At 40.3% G+C, this 16,646-nt stretch overlaps 1 protein-coding gene across 5 annotated transcripts in view; it reads left to right on the top strand.

Annotated features, from left to right (window-relative positions):
* The first annotated feature begins 1,756 nt into the window (after positions 1-1,756).
* Positions 1,757-16,646, top strand: part of sema6d (semaphorin 6D) — a 287,153-nt gene continuing 272,263 nt past the window's right edge. For 4 of the 5 annotated variants that reach the window (XM_078529935.1, XM_078529931.1, XM_078529934.1 and 1 more), the window contains exon 1: positions 1,757-1,865. The gene's annotated coding sequence lies outside the window, so the exon portion shown is untranslated. The remainder of the gene's footprint in view (positions 1,866-16,646) is intronic. The other variant, XM_078529943.1, reaches the window with a different exon arrangement.

Genomic DNA, 16,646 nt, shown 5'->3' on the forward strand with positions numbered 1-16,646 from the left:
GAGGGTTACAATGATAGATTCAGATGAGAAAAGATGGGAGGAGACATGAGTGGAGTATTAACACCAACATGGACTGGTTGGGCTGAATGGCCTGTTTCTGTGTTATATATCCAGTGTTCTATGAGGTGAGGGTGAACAGTGGCTGGCTGTGACCTTCAGTTTTAACATGAAGTCAGTGGGATCACTCCTGCTTCTCTGCCTCCACATTCAGGCATTTAACTTACCTTTTTAGTGGAAGCCTCCCACCGTTCCTTTAAAACCTTCTAGTTTGGTGCCTGCATGCTTTGGTCATTCACAATCCAATATCGGAAAATGCCCTGAAATACGCGATTGGCCAACAATTTGCACAGCAATTGACCTAAGGCCAATTTAGGTGGCTGCCTGAATGATTACAACTGGCCCTCGCCAATATGGGGTGTGGCACATACCCAGCATGGACTGAGCTAGCTGCATTGGAACCTTCTGTTCCTATTTTTGATGAAAACCAGGCATCATACCAAACAATTTATTGGCCTTGGAATTTGATTTAGAAATTGAAAGATACCTACTGTTGGAGGACCAAGGATCTCACCAATACAAGGTGTAGAAAAGTGTGTCTTCGTTCCTCTTAAATTTATTTGTAAGCAATTGTGAAAAAAGCAGTGTTGTACTGGCCAGGCAACAAAATAGTTGGTGCTTCAGGCGAGGTAGAACATGGGATTTGGCAGCGTTCCCTCATACCGGGTCCCTGACCACACACACTGGAGGCCAGGAACCTCCACCGTCTCTCTACAATCCGTGTAGTTGGTACATGAGCCGTGTAAACAGAGACTAAGGAGCTGCTCATCACTATGGTCTCTCAAACAAGCGCACAATATAGCATGATTTGGGGAGTTGGAGAGACTGACGGGCCACACATGCAGGCTCAACACATTTTTTAATAAAAACTTGTAATTTCTATACAGATCACGAGGGAAGAAATTCCAATTGAAGATAATCTCGAGCATTACACAATGAAAGGTCTCTCCCGTTGAGGATTTTCAAAATCATTTTGAACCTTTACTATTCCAATGAATCAGGAAACGACTGGAGACATTCACCTGCTTTCACAGTCAAACATTCAGGGAGCCCATTGTTCGGACTTTGTGAAGGAAATTGCGCCTTTGATGTGGCTGAGAGCGGCCCGAGGAGAGTGTAGGATGGTTAAAATGGTGCTGTTCTTATCAGGTCCCGGGTGCAATGAAAAGACTGAGGGCGGAACCGGGGCCGGGGACTGGGTGGGTGACTGGGTGGGTGGGTGGAGGCAGCGGCTCCAGTAACAAGAGGCTGAGAAACCAATATCATTGCGTCAAGGCAAATCCTCCCCCCTCCCCAGAGCCGGGCTGGTTCCATTGATCAGATCTGGAACATTTTACATTGTGCACTTCCCCAGCGAGACAACTAGAAAAGGTATCATTTCACTGCCAGGGCTACACTGAATGTAACAACATCTTTGTTGAAGTGAATGACTGAGTTTTTTATGTGAAGGTTGTGGAGAGAACATTCGTTTGTATTTTGCTGGCAGGAAAGTGAGCGGCGCCTGTGATGTGGAAAGTCCAGTGTCTCCCCCCACCCAGCCCGCGCTCATTGTACCTCATCCCCGCTCCTGCTCCCCTCAGGGTGTTGGCGGGAAACGCTGCTCCCCAGGAGCCCTGTCCAATCAGCGGACTCCCCCGTGCCATCGGCCCGCCCACCCCCGCAGCTGATTGGAGGAGGGCGCTGTCACTCAGCGAGTCCTGGGCTGGAGAGCAGCCGCCCAGCTTCTCCGCTACAACTGGATCGGACGCTCTCTCCTCTCTCTCTGTCTCTCTTGTGTCTCTTCCACCACTTCTCAGCATCTTTCTCAAGTAAGTCCTCTTTTATCCGCCACCCACACCCCCCGGAACCTTCTCTTTTTTTTTTTTGCCCCTCCGATAGCAGCAGCAACAAACCTGAGAACTGTCAGGGCAATTCTGACTTTCCCCGAAGTTCCCCCCCCCCCCCTCTCTCTCTCTATATTTGTGCCTTGGGGGTGGGTTTGAAGGAACATTTGCTGCTGCCGCTCACTGTGGTGCTGGTGCTTTGTGTGTGTGTGTGTTTGGTGTGGATCTCCCAAGTCAAACAGTTTCTCGACGTGTATTCCATGTATATTATTTTTAAATGTGTGACTCTGGACGTGTTGCTGCCATAATATTTAAATGTCAGCTCATTAGCAAACGGCATGTCCTTTCTAGTCCCCCCCACCCCTGCACCCGGCCGGTTTAAAGCTTTCGCTGTGTCCCAGTTTGCAGTGAGGCAGCGAGCCGGCCGGAGAGGCCAGTTCCAGCGCCTTGTTCTGGTGGCCAGAGTTCAGCCTCACTCACTGACTGTTACTGTCCTGACTGATGGAAACCCATTGCTCATCGCACTGGCTTGGACCGGGCAACAAGGCAAATTTACACCTCCACATTTTATCCTCTCTCCCTCTCGTTAAGTTAGGCGCAAGGGAAAGATACAGTTGGTTAAATCCCCCTCTTATTCTTTTAAAAAAAAAGAGAAGGGAAAAGCCAGATTTAAATGAAAAAGACTTCCCATTGGAGTGTTGCAACCTGATCAGTTTGCACTGTTGCTCCACTTCATTGAAATCAGCCACCTTCTCTTGATACCCCTCCAGGGAGCTGGGATGGAAAAGGGTGATGGCTAATATATTCATCCCGTTATCTATTTGTACAAGGTTACGGTCTCATTCCTCAGGGGTTGATTCTCTTAATGCTTGCCAAGATGGAGATTAAAAAGAATGTTCTTTCATGAGTGTTCCTGTGTCTTATTTACCCTTAAAGAAATCATTTCCTTCACGCCATAATCTTGATGCAGTGTGATTTGTGACTGGAGATCTCTTTGAGTAGCCAGAATAAATCACGCTGGTCTTTTTGGTGTCGGGTGCCAAACCCATTTTGAAATGCGCATTAACATTCTGACAGGTGCTATTACAGCTACAGTACACGCTGAGTTATTGCCATTGCATCAAAGTGCTCACCAGTTCTATGCTCTCATCTCATATCTTGCCTTAACAAAAAATAAATGTGCTCCTCGTTCATCACTTTTCATGCCACAAGCTCCTGTTCAGCAATTAAAATCACTTTTAGTGTCACACAGAATATTGGATAGATTTGAGAAAGGGCAGTTTCTACAGGAGATATTCCACTTGACTCTTGCTGTCCGCTATGATATTTGGATGAAATGTCGGATACACAGTTTAACTCTGTTTACACAGTTGTGTTCTGTGCAGCCAGGATTATGTCACCGAATCTTTAATCACAGTAAACAGATGACCTGTGTTGCACAGTAGAAGCTCTTTTCATAGCCCCACTTTGTTTTCAGTCAAACGCCCTTTTGTTCAGTGGAAATATTCAAAATAAAACTAGAAGTTGTCTTGTAAGCACAGCCCAGTAGATGGAACATGTTGTTATTTTGCAATTTTTTTTAAATTTAGGAGTGCAAGATTGAAATATTAGAGTCTATAACATTTAATATTCTTAGGAATTATGACAGTGGTAATTCATAGACATGTTAATCATTTTTATTCTGTGATTAATGTGATTATTACAGTTATTAAAAATTATATAAGATGGTTGCCCTTCTCATATTGCAAGTTAGCCCCTTTATTAAACGGTGTTCGCAACATAGCTCTAGTAAACACTGCCTGTATCAATAAGATGTCACTGTTATTGTGAAATTGAAATGAAAACATTTCACATTTAATATAGGGCTAAATGGTCAAGAGTTGTCCCTACCTGATCTAGTCTATTAATGCTCAACAGGATATTCAGGAGAATAATTAACTGTGAAATAACCAAAGTTTAGAATATTGTTTGGTATATTCCTGTTGCAACATTGGTGCCCAAATAAGATCTATTGTTGAATTTGTGAAGACTGTGATATGGTAGAAATTTTAAAATTTGTAACATTTTATAACCATCTTTTACTCTGGTGTGACTTTTGTCTGCTACATCCCTTTGTCTCTTTGAGTCTCCTGGCAGGTATGCAAGAGGTTATAGCCACATTCAGGATGTATTTCAGAAGGGTGCACCTTGAATCACAGCTAAATAAGAGGTAGGCATTGCTGATAGACTGAGGAGAGGTTAGGCTACTTATTCTTTGATGAACTGCCTCTATAATTCCATCTGCCAGAAACTGCATTTCCCATCCCCCCAATCCTCACCCCAAAAAGCCAGTTGATAGTTGCAGCCAAAGATTGTCAAGTGTTTCCTCACCAAACCCTGCCCTCCTCCCCTCCCAGTTTGAATAATGCAACAACTTTCAGGACTTTACTAAAGCATTCAGGGGCTTGACTGTCCAATTATGTTATTTCTTAAGGCAAGGTAATAAGAATAAATGTTTGAGTGAAAAAGGTGTCTTCATTTTTCAATGGTCCAAATTCAGACTCTCCAAATGGAAAATTTCAACTCCAAAGTCTGGAGAAATTCTTAGCAGAAGGGCTTTGAAACTCTGTCCAGCATCCCACCCCAAACTTGGAGAACAACTTCCGTTGTATACTACCTAACTTGAAGTTTTTGTTATAGTAAGGTACACGAGAATGCTGATAAATCAGAAAACAGCCTACTTTATTGTGCACACCCACAACAGGTACATCCAGTTAGGCTCATACAGATCTACATGAAACCCCAGAGTAGAAATGTTTGGTAAGACAAGTGCATTTAAAATGATGCAGTTGGGCAGAACTTCAAATGAATCCCAATCAGCTCAAGTTTGAACACCTGATTGACTATATATTACCATACCATCTCCATTATTGCTATGATTGTACAGATGAGATTTACTGTTGGAGGTTAGGGCTGATGAGTGCAAGAAATGAATTGGAATGGGACTTGATTATTTGTGATTCTTGATTGGGAGAAATGTGAAGAATGACTTGCCTTTTTCCAGGCAGCACCCTTTACTCCCGATTTCAAAAATCACTAGTGTTTGGCATCATTAACACTTCAGAATGTTTAGAGGTATTTAATAGATAAGTATGACTTTGGGTGAAACTAACTTCAGGATAACTAGAAGTATTTCTGCTGGCTATTGCTTCTCTGTGTTACTGGAAGTCCAACTTTTGAATGGTTCGATTCAAGGGCTCAAACTTCCCTCAGAGTTGCCCCCACTCCACAAATGGGATTTCTGTTGCACTCCAGGCAAAGTTTCAGTAGGAGCAGATCTAAGAAAAAATTCTGGCCTCAGTCTTCCTTCATCTCCTAATATTCTTGGTCTCAGTAGCTCTTCTAACCCTCATGAAGCTTCCAGACCTCTTGCATTTCTAACCTTTGCTCTCAGAAGCTTTGTTTTTTTTCCCTTTCATTTCATTAACAAAAACTCTTAGGCAAACCTGGGCTTTATACATAACGTGAAGGCTTGAATGATTACCCATATCTGGAAAGCTATTCAAGCATCTCTCGCACTCCTGCAGTGCTGGAAAGAAATGTTTTCTGATAGCTGATCTGTTTCTCATGCCAGTTCTCAAACATTTCTCCACATTTGTGCATCAAAGCCTTTCCCATCTTTATTTTATCAATGTTACTGTGGTCACTGCTGCTCTGAAGATCCCTGCCAAGCTCCAAGTAAGCCATTATAGATGAAAGACGAATACATTAATGTTACTTGCCTATCCCCCGCAGTCCAAGTGAGACTTACAACCTGTGGTTTTTAGCCATGTTTATAGTACAAACAGACACCTCTGGTTAATGGATTATGATGGAAAATCTTGCTTCTAGGATTTGTTTAGTATTAATGGCTCTGAATAAGCTACAATTCCCAAACAAAATGCTGCTGCATCTTTACAATTTGCAATGCATATAGTTATTGTCGACACTGATGATCCAAGTGGTATCCCCCAGTGGTGTGTGCATGTGTTTCTTCCTCTTTTATATGAGTTAGAAGTGTTGGTAAACTTTGTTACAGGGCAGTCATTTTCTCAGGATGGAACTCTAACAGAAGTAGATGTTATGTGTAATGAGATGTAAAGGCTAAGTATGGAAACAAGGCCATGTCAAAAAGACAGGGTAGAAAACTGCTGGGGTAAAATGATCATCAGTCAATAGTCTGAGACTCAAATAGGAGGTAGCTATACTACAAAATGGAAGAGTGATTCTGAATTTTTTTTTAAATGCAGAAAATCATGTGTCTCAAGTGTAGCTCAGTTGGTAGTATGCTTGCTTCTGAGTCAGAAGGGGGTTCAATGTCTCACTTCAGGACTTGAGCACAACAATCAAAGCTGACACTCCAGTGCAGTACTGAAACAGTGTTGCACTGTCAGAGGCGCCCTCTTTCAGATGTAGCCCCATCTGCCCCCTCACATGGATGGAAAAGACCCCATGGCTCTATTTTGAGCAAGGGAGTCATCCCTGGTGCCTTGGCCAATATTTATCCATCAATCAACATCTCAAAAACAGATTATCTGGCCATTATCACACTGCTGTTTGTAGGAGCTTGCTGTGTACAAATTGGCTGCTGCATTTCCTACATTACAACAGTAGCTGCCATTCAACAAGGACTTCATTGGCTGTAAAGCTCTTTGGGATTCCTTAAAGTTGTGAAAGATGGTTTGTAAAATCAAGTCTTTTTGTTTCCAAAAAATAAATGACAACGACAAATGGGAAATAAAACAAAAAACTGCTGCCTAAGATAAAGAGAGTTTCCCTTGAACATTCCTTCCCAGGTCAACAAGTAACAGAGAAGTGAACTGGAAGGGAAGAAGTTAATTATGAAGACAGAAAAATAAATAATTGTGAGGAGAACACAAACAGAAGAAATAACATTAATTGGAAAACAAATAAGTCAGAAAACAAAGTGCTTTAAATGAAGTTGCAGAAACAAGACAGGAGAAAAAACAAAAGCAGGAGATGAACCTAAGAGTTTAGAGAGAAGGGTGAGCCTATGGGGGCAGATATATTCCTGCCATTTTATGATGAAAAATACTTGGCTAAAACATTGTTTTAAAAAGTGCTGAAAGGGAGATAGTATACTTCGGTTCCCCAGCAGATGACAGGATTGTATGTTGGGAAATTCTGTGTCCTCTCCAGTTACTGTCCACCATGTGCAAGGGAGCTGGAGTGGTCTTGCCTTAACTGCCTTTAAATAGCAGAGAGGCAGGCTTGAGGCTATTGTCCCTGTTAGGCTGTTATGTGATGTCACTGATGGATAGTGTGTTTTCATCAAAAACAATAGAGATGCTATTTCAGACTAAGCTGGAAGCTAATCCAGGACTGCCCAACCTGGAAAACCATGGTCGTACAGGATTAGGGTGGCCATGGGATTAGTGAGGATCATGCAAGCCCAACTAGGATCTCTGGTCTATCTGAAGAAGTGGCTCCTGTAAGTTTTAATGAAGCTGGTGTTCCCTGCCCAGTTTGACAGTGGACATCCTGGCTGGGAGAGAAGCTTGACTTGCTATTTCTTTCAGTGGTTTACACAATTGATATTAATTTTTGTTAATCTTTGTATCTTTTTTTCCAGTAAAAGCAGGAGGCTATTTTAATCAAAAGTAACTGTGCTGAGCTTACTTTCTCCTTTAAATTCATCCCTGATTGACAGGCTGAAAGTTCTTTTCTGCTGCTGAAGGAATCCTGTGTGAAAGGATTTTGGTGTAACCTCAAATTAAACCTAATGCTTGTGGGTCTGTAGCCTACAACTCAAAACTGTATTCAGTACAGCGCAAAACCATTCTAAGTTAGCAGTCTCATTTAGAGAAGCTTTAAGGAAAGATGGTGTACAAAGTAGGAAAAGTTCACTCTGGTTCAATAGGGTCTTCTTTTCTGAAATTAGGATTAAGGCACAATGTTGGAGTGTGTTTTACCTTGGAGCTTACAGTTGCCAGTATGTGTGCCTGTTGTTGGCAATGGGAGTTAAAACTGGGTAAGTATGTCATTCCCTTGCATTGACATCTCTTAACCTTAATGAGCACAGGAAGGAGCTCCAGATCCCCTCTGCATTCTGAGAATTACTTTTGAACATAGATATTCATGGAAGTCAGACTGGGGAGGGACAGCCTTGCTAGTTTTCAAATCTGCCAGCACAGACACGACGGGCTGAATGGCCTCTTTCTGCACCGTAATTTTTGTTTGGTTCTATGGTTTCTGCAGCTATTGATGTGTGAGGCAAGTGTGCTGCTGCCTCATCATCACCGGAGCAGTCTGATCTTGCATGTGTTACTTTGTAGTGGCCTCCAGTAAAGTAACTGTTGTAACAACTAAAAAGAAAATATTTGAAGGAAAGTAAATGAAGCAAGGTCAGGAGCTACCAAATGAGGGCACCAGATACTGTACATCCTTTCAAGCTACATTTATACTAAGCTGGAACTCTGACGTATTCCTTGATATTTCAGTGCGTTCATAAAATGTATCTTTTGTTTTCCAATATCTGGTGGATAAGAAAAATTAAAGAAATTCAAGTGAGATCAAAGCTGTTCTGTTGTGAAATGATTGATGGCGTTTTTCTCAACAGTCTTTACTCACTAGCCAATTTTGATTCTAGTTAGTGCCCTACTCTCGGCGGCTCATTTACCTAATTTACCTCACTCCTTTGTGCATATTTGCTTTTGTCCCCTCTCTTTTCAGAACGGCTTTATAATTTTTGATTTGCAGCAGTGCTGAAACAGAATGGTAGTGTGGTAATGCAAAACATTGTTTTAGACCTGCAAGGATCGTTTTCTTTGCTAATTTATGAATCATATGCAAGTCAGCAGCCACCCAACTGGCTTCACTCACTTTCATGCCAGAGGAATTCATCTCATTACCTAGTAGCACTTTGGACACGCAAAAAATGTTAATGTGAAAACTGAGCCTAACTAAAGAGGTATATATTGAATCTGCTTATCCTCTTGAGATCTTGGATATTTATAATTGTCTCTTTTCATGATTTGCTCATGTTCTGGTACAAGTTTTGGTTATTTGATTTCTGCAAGGCTTCTTTAACCTGAGACTGTTACATTGTCGAGGTTTGAATATTAAGAGGAATGTGTGAGGGATGCATACTGATTTGCTCCCGCAGCATATTTAGATGCACATACCAAGTAACTGTATGATCTATGTGCTGCTGTAGACAGAGCAACTGTATCATTTAGACAGATGCAAAAATCCATTCACATTAATAATTTACACATGAAATTTGAAAACTAAACTAGATCATTTAATGCAAATTATAAAACTTCATGGAATATTCTGCTCTCCTTCACTGGACCAGTTGGTCGCAACATGAAGTTCCAAAAGAATCAGAAGGGCAAAGTGTAAGAGAGAACAAGGTTGTAACGCTCAAAAACCATAGTCTAAGAGCAGAATTTGACGGCTGTCGTGGTGGACTTAGGGCCATAAAATGCGGTGAGCCATCCAAAATTCCTTTGGCTTCGGCAGGATCGTAAAATTCCACCTTATGTGTGTGTTTGAATGCAGAAAATAGGTCAAAGTCATAAACTTCTAACTTTCAGTGTCATGATTTCTAAAATTTTTCAGGACTTCTCATTAAATTAGAAGGCTTCTGAAAATCTTGTTTAAAAAAAAAGTTGAAGATTTTAATCAGTTTTTTTTTGATCAATTGAAGCAATGAAGCTTTCAAAGGTTTTGAACATAGGAACCAATGTGGGCCGTTTAGCCCCTCAAGCCTGTTCCATCATTCAGTGATTCGGTCATTCGGGTCATTCAGTGAGATCATGGCTGGTCTGTGACCTAATTCCATTTTTCGTGAGTTCCCAAGTCCTCCCCTATTGTCTTGGACCAAGATAGCTTCCACAATGAAGTGAAGGGATTGGTAAAGCCTTTAACAAAATAGTGTCTAAATGAATGCCAGGACCTGTATAAAATATTTCACAAGCTGAAAGTACAGGATCACCATCATCACTGAGCACCCTGCAGAAACCTGATTGTGGGGAGCGGTGTCAATGTATCACTAATTACATTGCTATTGGACCTTGACAATCTTCTTGTTGGCTGACAATTACAATGTATAGCAGTTACATTGTTAAAGACAACTGCTTGTTAAAACAGGTGATGGGCATTGCTTCACCCATCAAAATAGTATAAATGGGTATAGCTATAACAATCTGGCATGGAAGGGACTGGAAAAATCTGCTCCACTGAAGAGCTGTCTTGATAATAAACCAGCTTGAGGTAAAAGGCTAGCTTTGGACTCATTCTTCCATGACAAACAGTTATTGTGACTGACCAGGGGCATTTCAGTGGTAAAAGGAAAAGAAAGATTTGCATTTATATAGTGCCTTTCATGAGCTCATGATGCCCCAAAGCCCATTACAGCCAGTAAACAACTTTTTGAAGTATTGTGAGATGGGAGAGTTGTATTAGCAGGCGTGGAAATTAAAACTAATGAGGGCTTTTAGTTTGTTGTCCCTGGTCTGTGGGCATACTTAAGCTGATGACTTGGATTTTGCAGTTGTGATCACCATCATTAATCTATGAGACTGACAGCAATTTCTGGTGCCACATGTGCACAGTTATATGCAGAAATCCAGAAGTTTTTGTCCCAGATTCCCTGCTCTTCCACACAGTGAACTATTGAATTCCTCACGGGTAGAAATAAATTAGAAATCACTGATTTGATGTGAATTTTGGCTTTTTACTCTATTTTTACTGTAAAATCCCTTGAAAAGCTGAGCCTTGTTGAGTGAGGTGCAGCTTGGTTTTTAATGGTGAACCAAGTCATAATTAGTGCTGAACAACCTCTCTGGTCCTGAAAAATTAATTATGTATTTTTGGAAGGTCAAATTTCTCTTTTCCATGATAATTCCATGAATTTTAACATTATTTTCCTCACATTTTATGTTTCAGCTTTGACCTTAATTGCATGTGTATATTCCAATCTTTATTTCACCTTCTGTTAAATTATAAATGAATGATAAAGCTTGCTTGTTACTTCCTGTCTGTGAGAGTTCTTCATTGTGATTGATGATCTCATTGTGATCATCTTCTTGATGATCTCATTATGGCTGGACACCAGAGATCCCCTAATAGTTGGTGCCAGAATTAAATTAACATTGGGAAAGGTGAAACCCACAGGGCAAAGACTGCTAGGTCTTTGTGGGCAGCTTTCTTCAAGATCAGCAGTGAACATCATCACTTTGCTGCTGACTGCAACATTTGGGCTATTACCTTCATTAAGGAAATTTCCTCCATCTGTTTGGAAAAGAGCTTATGTGCTTTGCATCTTTGAAAGGCCAATAATAAGTGCCCACAAGGCACCTACGTAACTCTATTCAAAACGAAAAGTGGGAGAAATCATTGCACGTTTGAATTTGAAAAGAAAACCGCATCTTTTATGTGTGAGACAAGAAGCTGGATTGGTTTCATTTTTACTGCCTTTCCAAGGAAAATCATGGTGATTGCTTCAGTGTTTAACAAGGCACTCAATACATGGCAAATTATAGGTTATTACTATAAGTAGTGAATGTTAAATGCAACTAGCAACAAAGAGGTTTGACATCAATAACACAGCAGACATGGGGTTGAATTGTAGACATGTAACTAACCACAGCCATGACAATAGCAGACTACACCAATGTATGGCTTTGATGTTTAAAAAATGCAGATGGTTGAAAATGATACATTGATTACAGCAAGATTGTACGCAAGTAATATGATGTTCTTCAGGTTTGTGTTGCAGCCTTTTGATGATTAAATGGACACTATTGGAATGATATATAAAGATGTACCTTTGCTTTAATGTACTGCAACCAGTATATAAGCACTAAGGTTTTGGGAGGTGGCATCATCCTAAGTAGAAGGTAGTGTAGACTTGGAGTAGTTGTCATATCCTTGTGTTTTCTATGTGATGTTCTGGTTATGTGTTACATCATTAGTCATTGGTAGCTCAATCATATTTTGAAAGAATTATGCAGCCAATTTAATTAGAAGAAACACTGTAATAGCTTGTGATGGTTCAATAGGCCAAGTTATGATATTGGACCATATAGGTTAAAGGCTTCTAGTTGGGGTTGGTGAACTGTACTGAATTAGCTGATCTAAGCCATGAAGCAGTTGGGGTGCTACAATTGGTCACAAGGAAGATAAGAAGAAATTGAACAGATTTCCTACTTCTGTTAACTATTGTGATCTCTGCTGGAAAGGGCATGTATGGACATTAGGCAAGAACAGGATCAGACAGGGCTGAGAGGCCCTCCACGGTCACAAAAATTCTGAATTTCAGGCTCCATTGAGTGAGGTATTGGGAGGCTGTCCAAAGTGTCCCAGCAAGTTAACATCTCCAGGAGGGGAAACTAAGACAGAGGAGAACTTTAACGATGTATTTCGGCAAGGAGGTCTTGTAACACAAAGAAGATATCAATATTTGCCTTGTATGATGTCAATATTTATCAGCATTTATGCAACATTTGCAGATACTATATACACATTTGCCAATTACAAACAGTGTCTGTGTTTTGTTAATTGACGTCAATGACGTTGGATAAAGAAAGCTTTGTTTTGATGGGACCAGTTGAACAAAATGTTCTAAATCCTATAAACTGCCCGAAGCAGTAGTTCCATTAAAGTTTTGGGAAACTGTCTTTTTCATTAGTCACAGAACTGACTGCGTGGGAATGGAGCCCTGGTTCTTTGGCTGTCTTGCTGGTCAATGTTTATATAGTGTCCAGAGTTTAGTACAGAACAACCACTAATGCATGTAGTCTGATAGATGTGCTCAGAATGTATTTAGGAAGACAAATTTGGAACTAGAAGCAGCAGGGTAGAGTTGATATATACATGAGGTGCTGTGTGGAATGAAAATTGCAGGTATGGTCATTGCGATGTAAGTTTCTACCCCCTTTCCTCTATCTTTGGTTTTATCTGACAGGGTATTATACTCATCATGTCATCAGGCAAAAATTATTGCCCACATACAATTTGTTTTCAGGCACTATAAACATGTTTCATTCCACTTAGAAAATGCTTTGGATAATGGCTCCCCTCGACTGAAAATACAAACAGAGGCAGCATTTGGAAACAAGGAACTGAGGTCTGGATCCTTTAATTTGGACACCCAGCTGCTTCTAGACTGGATCCCATGTAGTGATTGTGTACCACAAAATGTAATGTATCTAAAACCTCCCTGAAGAACTAGTTGGAGTATGCACTACACATAAATGTTTAGGGTAGATTGTAAGGTATTAGTTCAGTGTGATTGCTTTTCATGCCCCAAAACCACAATTATACAGCTGAACAATCTTAAAAAAGGATGAAAAGGATTATGACAGAGTACATAAACTGATCGGCTTTTAACATTCCTAAAGAATCATGAAATTTTACAAAATTATTTTTTAAAAATTAAGTAGCAATAATGATAGGATGAATACTGTCCTCTGGTATAATATTCATTGATTCTGTACATCTTGGGTTCATTGTTGCTGTTCAAAGACAAATGATTGCCATTGTTCTGGCTTTAACATTAAAAAATCACAGAGAATTATGATTCATTCCACATTATACTCTGACTGCTGACAGCTGACTGCACCCATCTGTTGCACTGTCCATGTTGTTGACATTCATTGTACATGTGGTTTTTGAGACCAACAACATGAAGCACTAAATTGCCTGGCACAGTTTGTCATTTCCTGGGCTCAGCAGCTTTACTATACCCAGTTCTTTCATGTTGCCGTAGGTGCCAGGGCAAAAGAAAGGACGAGACCTTAAAAAAGCTAAAGGAACATCAAAGTTAATCTGAGTTGTTTGCAAATTGTCTTACAGAACATGTGATGGGGAAACAACAGCTGCCAGATTCCTGTAGTCAGTAATAACCTTGCACATTAGAATAGCTGTTTTTTTTGTTGAAAAAATGACCTGTGTAGTAGGAAAACCAAGAGAATGAAGATGTTTATTAAGACATCAAAGGCATTCTGGAAGACACCACCCCCTTGCACAGTTCACCCCTTCAAAGAAACCTTTCCTCACGCTAACATTTTGAACCATACAAAGCTGCTATTGTGAATCTGGAGTCCATTTCTATTGGCCATCACCAGAAAACAAGTTTATAATATTTATCAGGGTGGTATTAAAATTAAATAAAGGAGATTTTAGAATGCACTTATGGAATACCTCTTCCTCCACTTCAGAAATGGATAAAGAGTATTAATTTAACCAATCTGTCAAGCCCTTGCTATCTGATATGGTCTCGCCAGCTTCCATCTACACTAAGTTCCATTACCATTTTCTCTATACTTGTAAATTGTTTTTGATGTTAGCTTTAGTATATTTGCAAGTTTGTTTTAAAGTTCTCTTTTTGTACTTTATTACTTTCTGTGTATCCCTTTGCTTTTTACACCTCTCCCAGTGTGCTGAATTATTTGTGTAAGTCTTTTCTATCCCTTGCCTCGTTGTTGGCCATGGCTGCTTACCTGCACAAAAGCCTTTGCTTTTTAGGGATATCTACTGGCATTTTATCATACTGAATATCTCCTGCTGTTTGTAGATTTACCCATTCAACACTTCAGTCCAGTTTATTGAAGTCAATTCAATTCTCATCCTTTCAAAGTTTCCTTACTTAAATTTAAAAACCTTGGGTAGTGACTCCTCTCACCCTTTTCTTAAAGCCAATATAAAATTGAATCATAACCTAATCACCATTTTCACAAAGCTCCCATACCATCAGGTTGTGAATTAATTCTGAACTAATTTGCTACTATTGAACAACAAGAACTTGTAATTGTGCAGCACCATTAACAATGAAACACCCCCCAGGTACTTCATGGAAGTGTTAGAAAGCAAAATTTGACACTGAGCCACTTAAGGAGATGTTAGGACAGCTGACCAAAAGCTTTGTCGAAGTGGTATGTTTTAAGGTGTGTCTTAAAGGATGACAGAGAAGTGGAGGGATTTAGGGAGACAGCTTAAGACCGAGGAAACTGAAGGCACTGTGTGACAACCCATGTGTATTGGCTAAAGCCTGTATTTTCCTTTTGTGTGATGTCTTCTTTAAGTCCAAAGTGAACTGGGTTTCCCAGTTGGTTTCCTGAATATGACATCATTAGGTGCCAAGAGATGCTCATGTGACCAGAGGTTGCCACGGGGATGAAAAGCTTAGAAGCAAAAAGGAAAACAGGAAGCTAATTGCAGTATTGGGGTTCCAGCCTGTAATGGCAGGCATTTCAAAACACACACAATTGGTGTGAGTGGAAACAAGCAAGGTTCTCCACAAATGGATCAGTTTTCTGTTTGTCAGTTTAGAACAGATCCTGGTGTTGAAGCAGGGCTCTAAGAATATAGCAGAGACTATGTTACTGCATGTTATATAGTTCGAAATGACAGAACATGGAAAGTAGGAAGGGAAAGGGATTGTGTAATGGATAAGACCCATTACTATGGTCTGTATTGCCAAAGGCCACTAGACCATTAAAGGGCTGGAGAAGGGAGTCTCTGGGGATTTTTTGTCATCAGGACTGTCGTGATCCGAGTGAGAGGAGGTTCGTAGATGTATGCCTTCTATGTTAACCGGTTCCAGGGACTTCAGATGGAATATGGCTGCTGGTGAACGCGACTCAAAGGCTGAGACAATGGAGTGTGAAGCGAGAGTTCCTATTATAATGAAGGCCGAGTTAGAAAGACTGAGATTGCTCTTGGTGCCACATTTTGCGGGAAGTAATGCAAGTGTTTATAATTACTTGATCTTTGTATCAGTTATTTATAGTGAAACTTACCTTTTTTATTTGAAATATCCTTCCCTGTTCATTAATGTTCGAAGTCTGTTGATTTTAGTTTGTTTGTTACAGTAAAAGTTTTAAAAAGTGAAATCTTGTCCATCGGTTTTCTTTCCATTGGACTTTTGGGGATTATTTTTCTTTAAAAGTTATCGAACTCTATGGAGGTAGCAATAACTGACACCAATGGTATAAAAGAGACCAGAATTACTGGAGTGGAGGTATTTGGAGGAGATTAAAGAGGGATGAGGCCATGGAGAGATTTGAAAACCCTATACAGCATCGCCTGTCCCCTCATTTCTTCTAAAATATATTGTTCTTGAAAACTTCACTGAATTAAATTCTAGGTTTGTTGTCTTTACTACTCATGTTAGTCCAGTCAATGTGAAAGTTAAAATATCCAATATAATCAGATTGATTTTGTCCCATGTTTCTCTGACCTCTGTATTTATACATCCCCACCTGTGTAGACCACAGGTTAATTGTTATTGATGAGGAAAGTTTGTAGATTGGGAGGCACTTGTACATTTCCAGAATCACATTGAGAGAAGGCAGCAGAAAATGATAGCTTTCTCCCAATTCTATACTTCTGACAACAAACTGTGACTAATGCACGCTAACCACAAGACTGTCATAGACAGGCAGGGAAGTACTACTTTGTCCTTTACTGAGTCTGGAACAGAATAACCCAATCGGATAGCCCATTTATTCACGGGAGACTGACATTGCAGAAATATACTCCAAATTTCCTGGCACATTCAGGTTCCTTATTTAAGTGCAGTTGTTTCATTTACCAAATTACCTTTTGTGAGGCACCAGTTTGTGGTGAAAGATGGTGACAGTGACGTCTGTTAAAGTAGTATATGGCACCAGATAGATTCTGTACATCTGTTATATTCTCTAGCATAGCCTGAAGAAGTGAGCTTTAGGAGTAATATTAACAATGGATCAAAATCACTGCCACCTGTCATGCCTGGTC

The sequence above is a fragment of the Cetorhinus maximus genome, chromosome 26 (genome assembly GCF_964194155.1).
Source record: "Cetorhinus maximus chromosome 26, sCetMax3.hap1.1, whole genome shotgun sequence".
Classification (NCBI taxonomy): domain Eukaryota; kingdom Metazoa; phylum Chordata; class Chondrichthyes; order Lamniformes; family Cetorhinidae; genus Cetorhinus; species Cetorhinus maximus.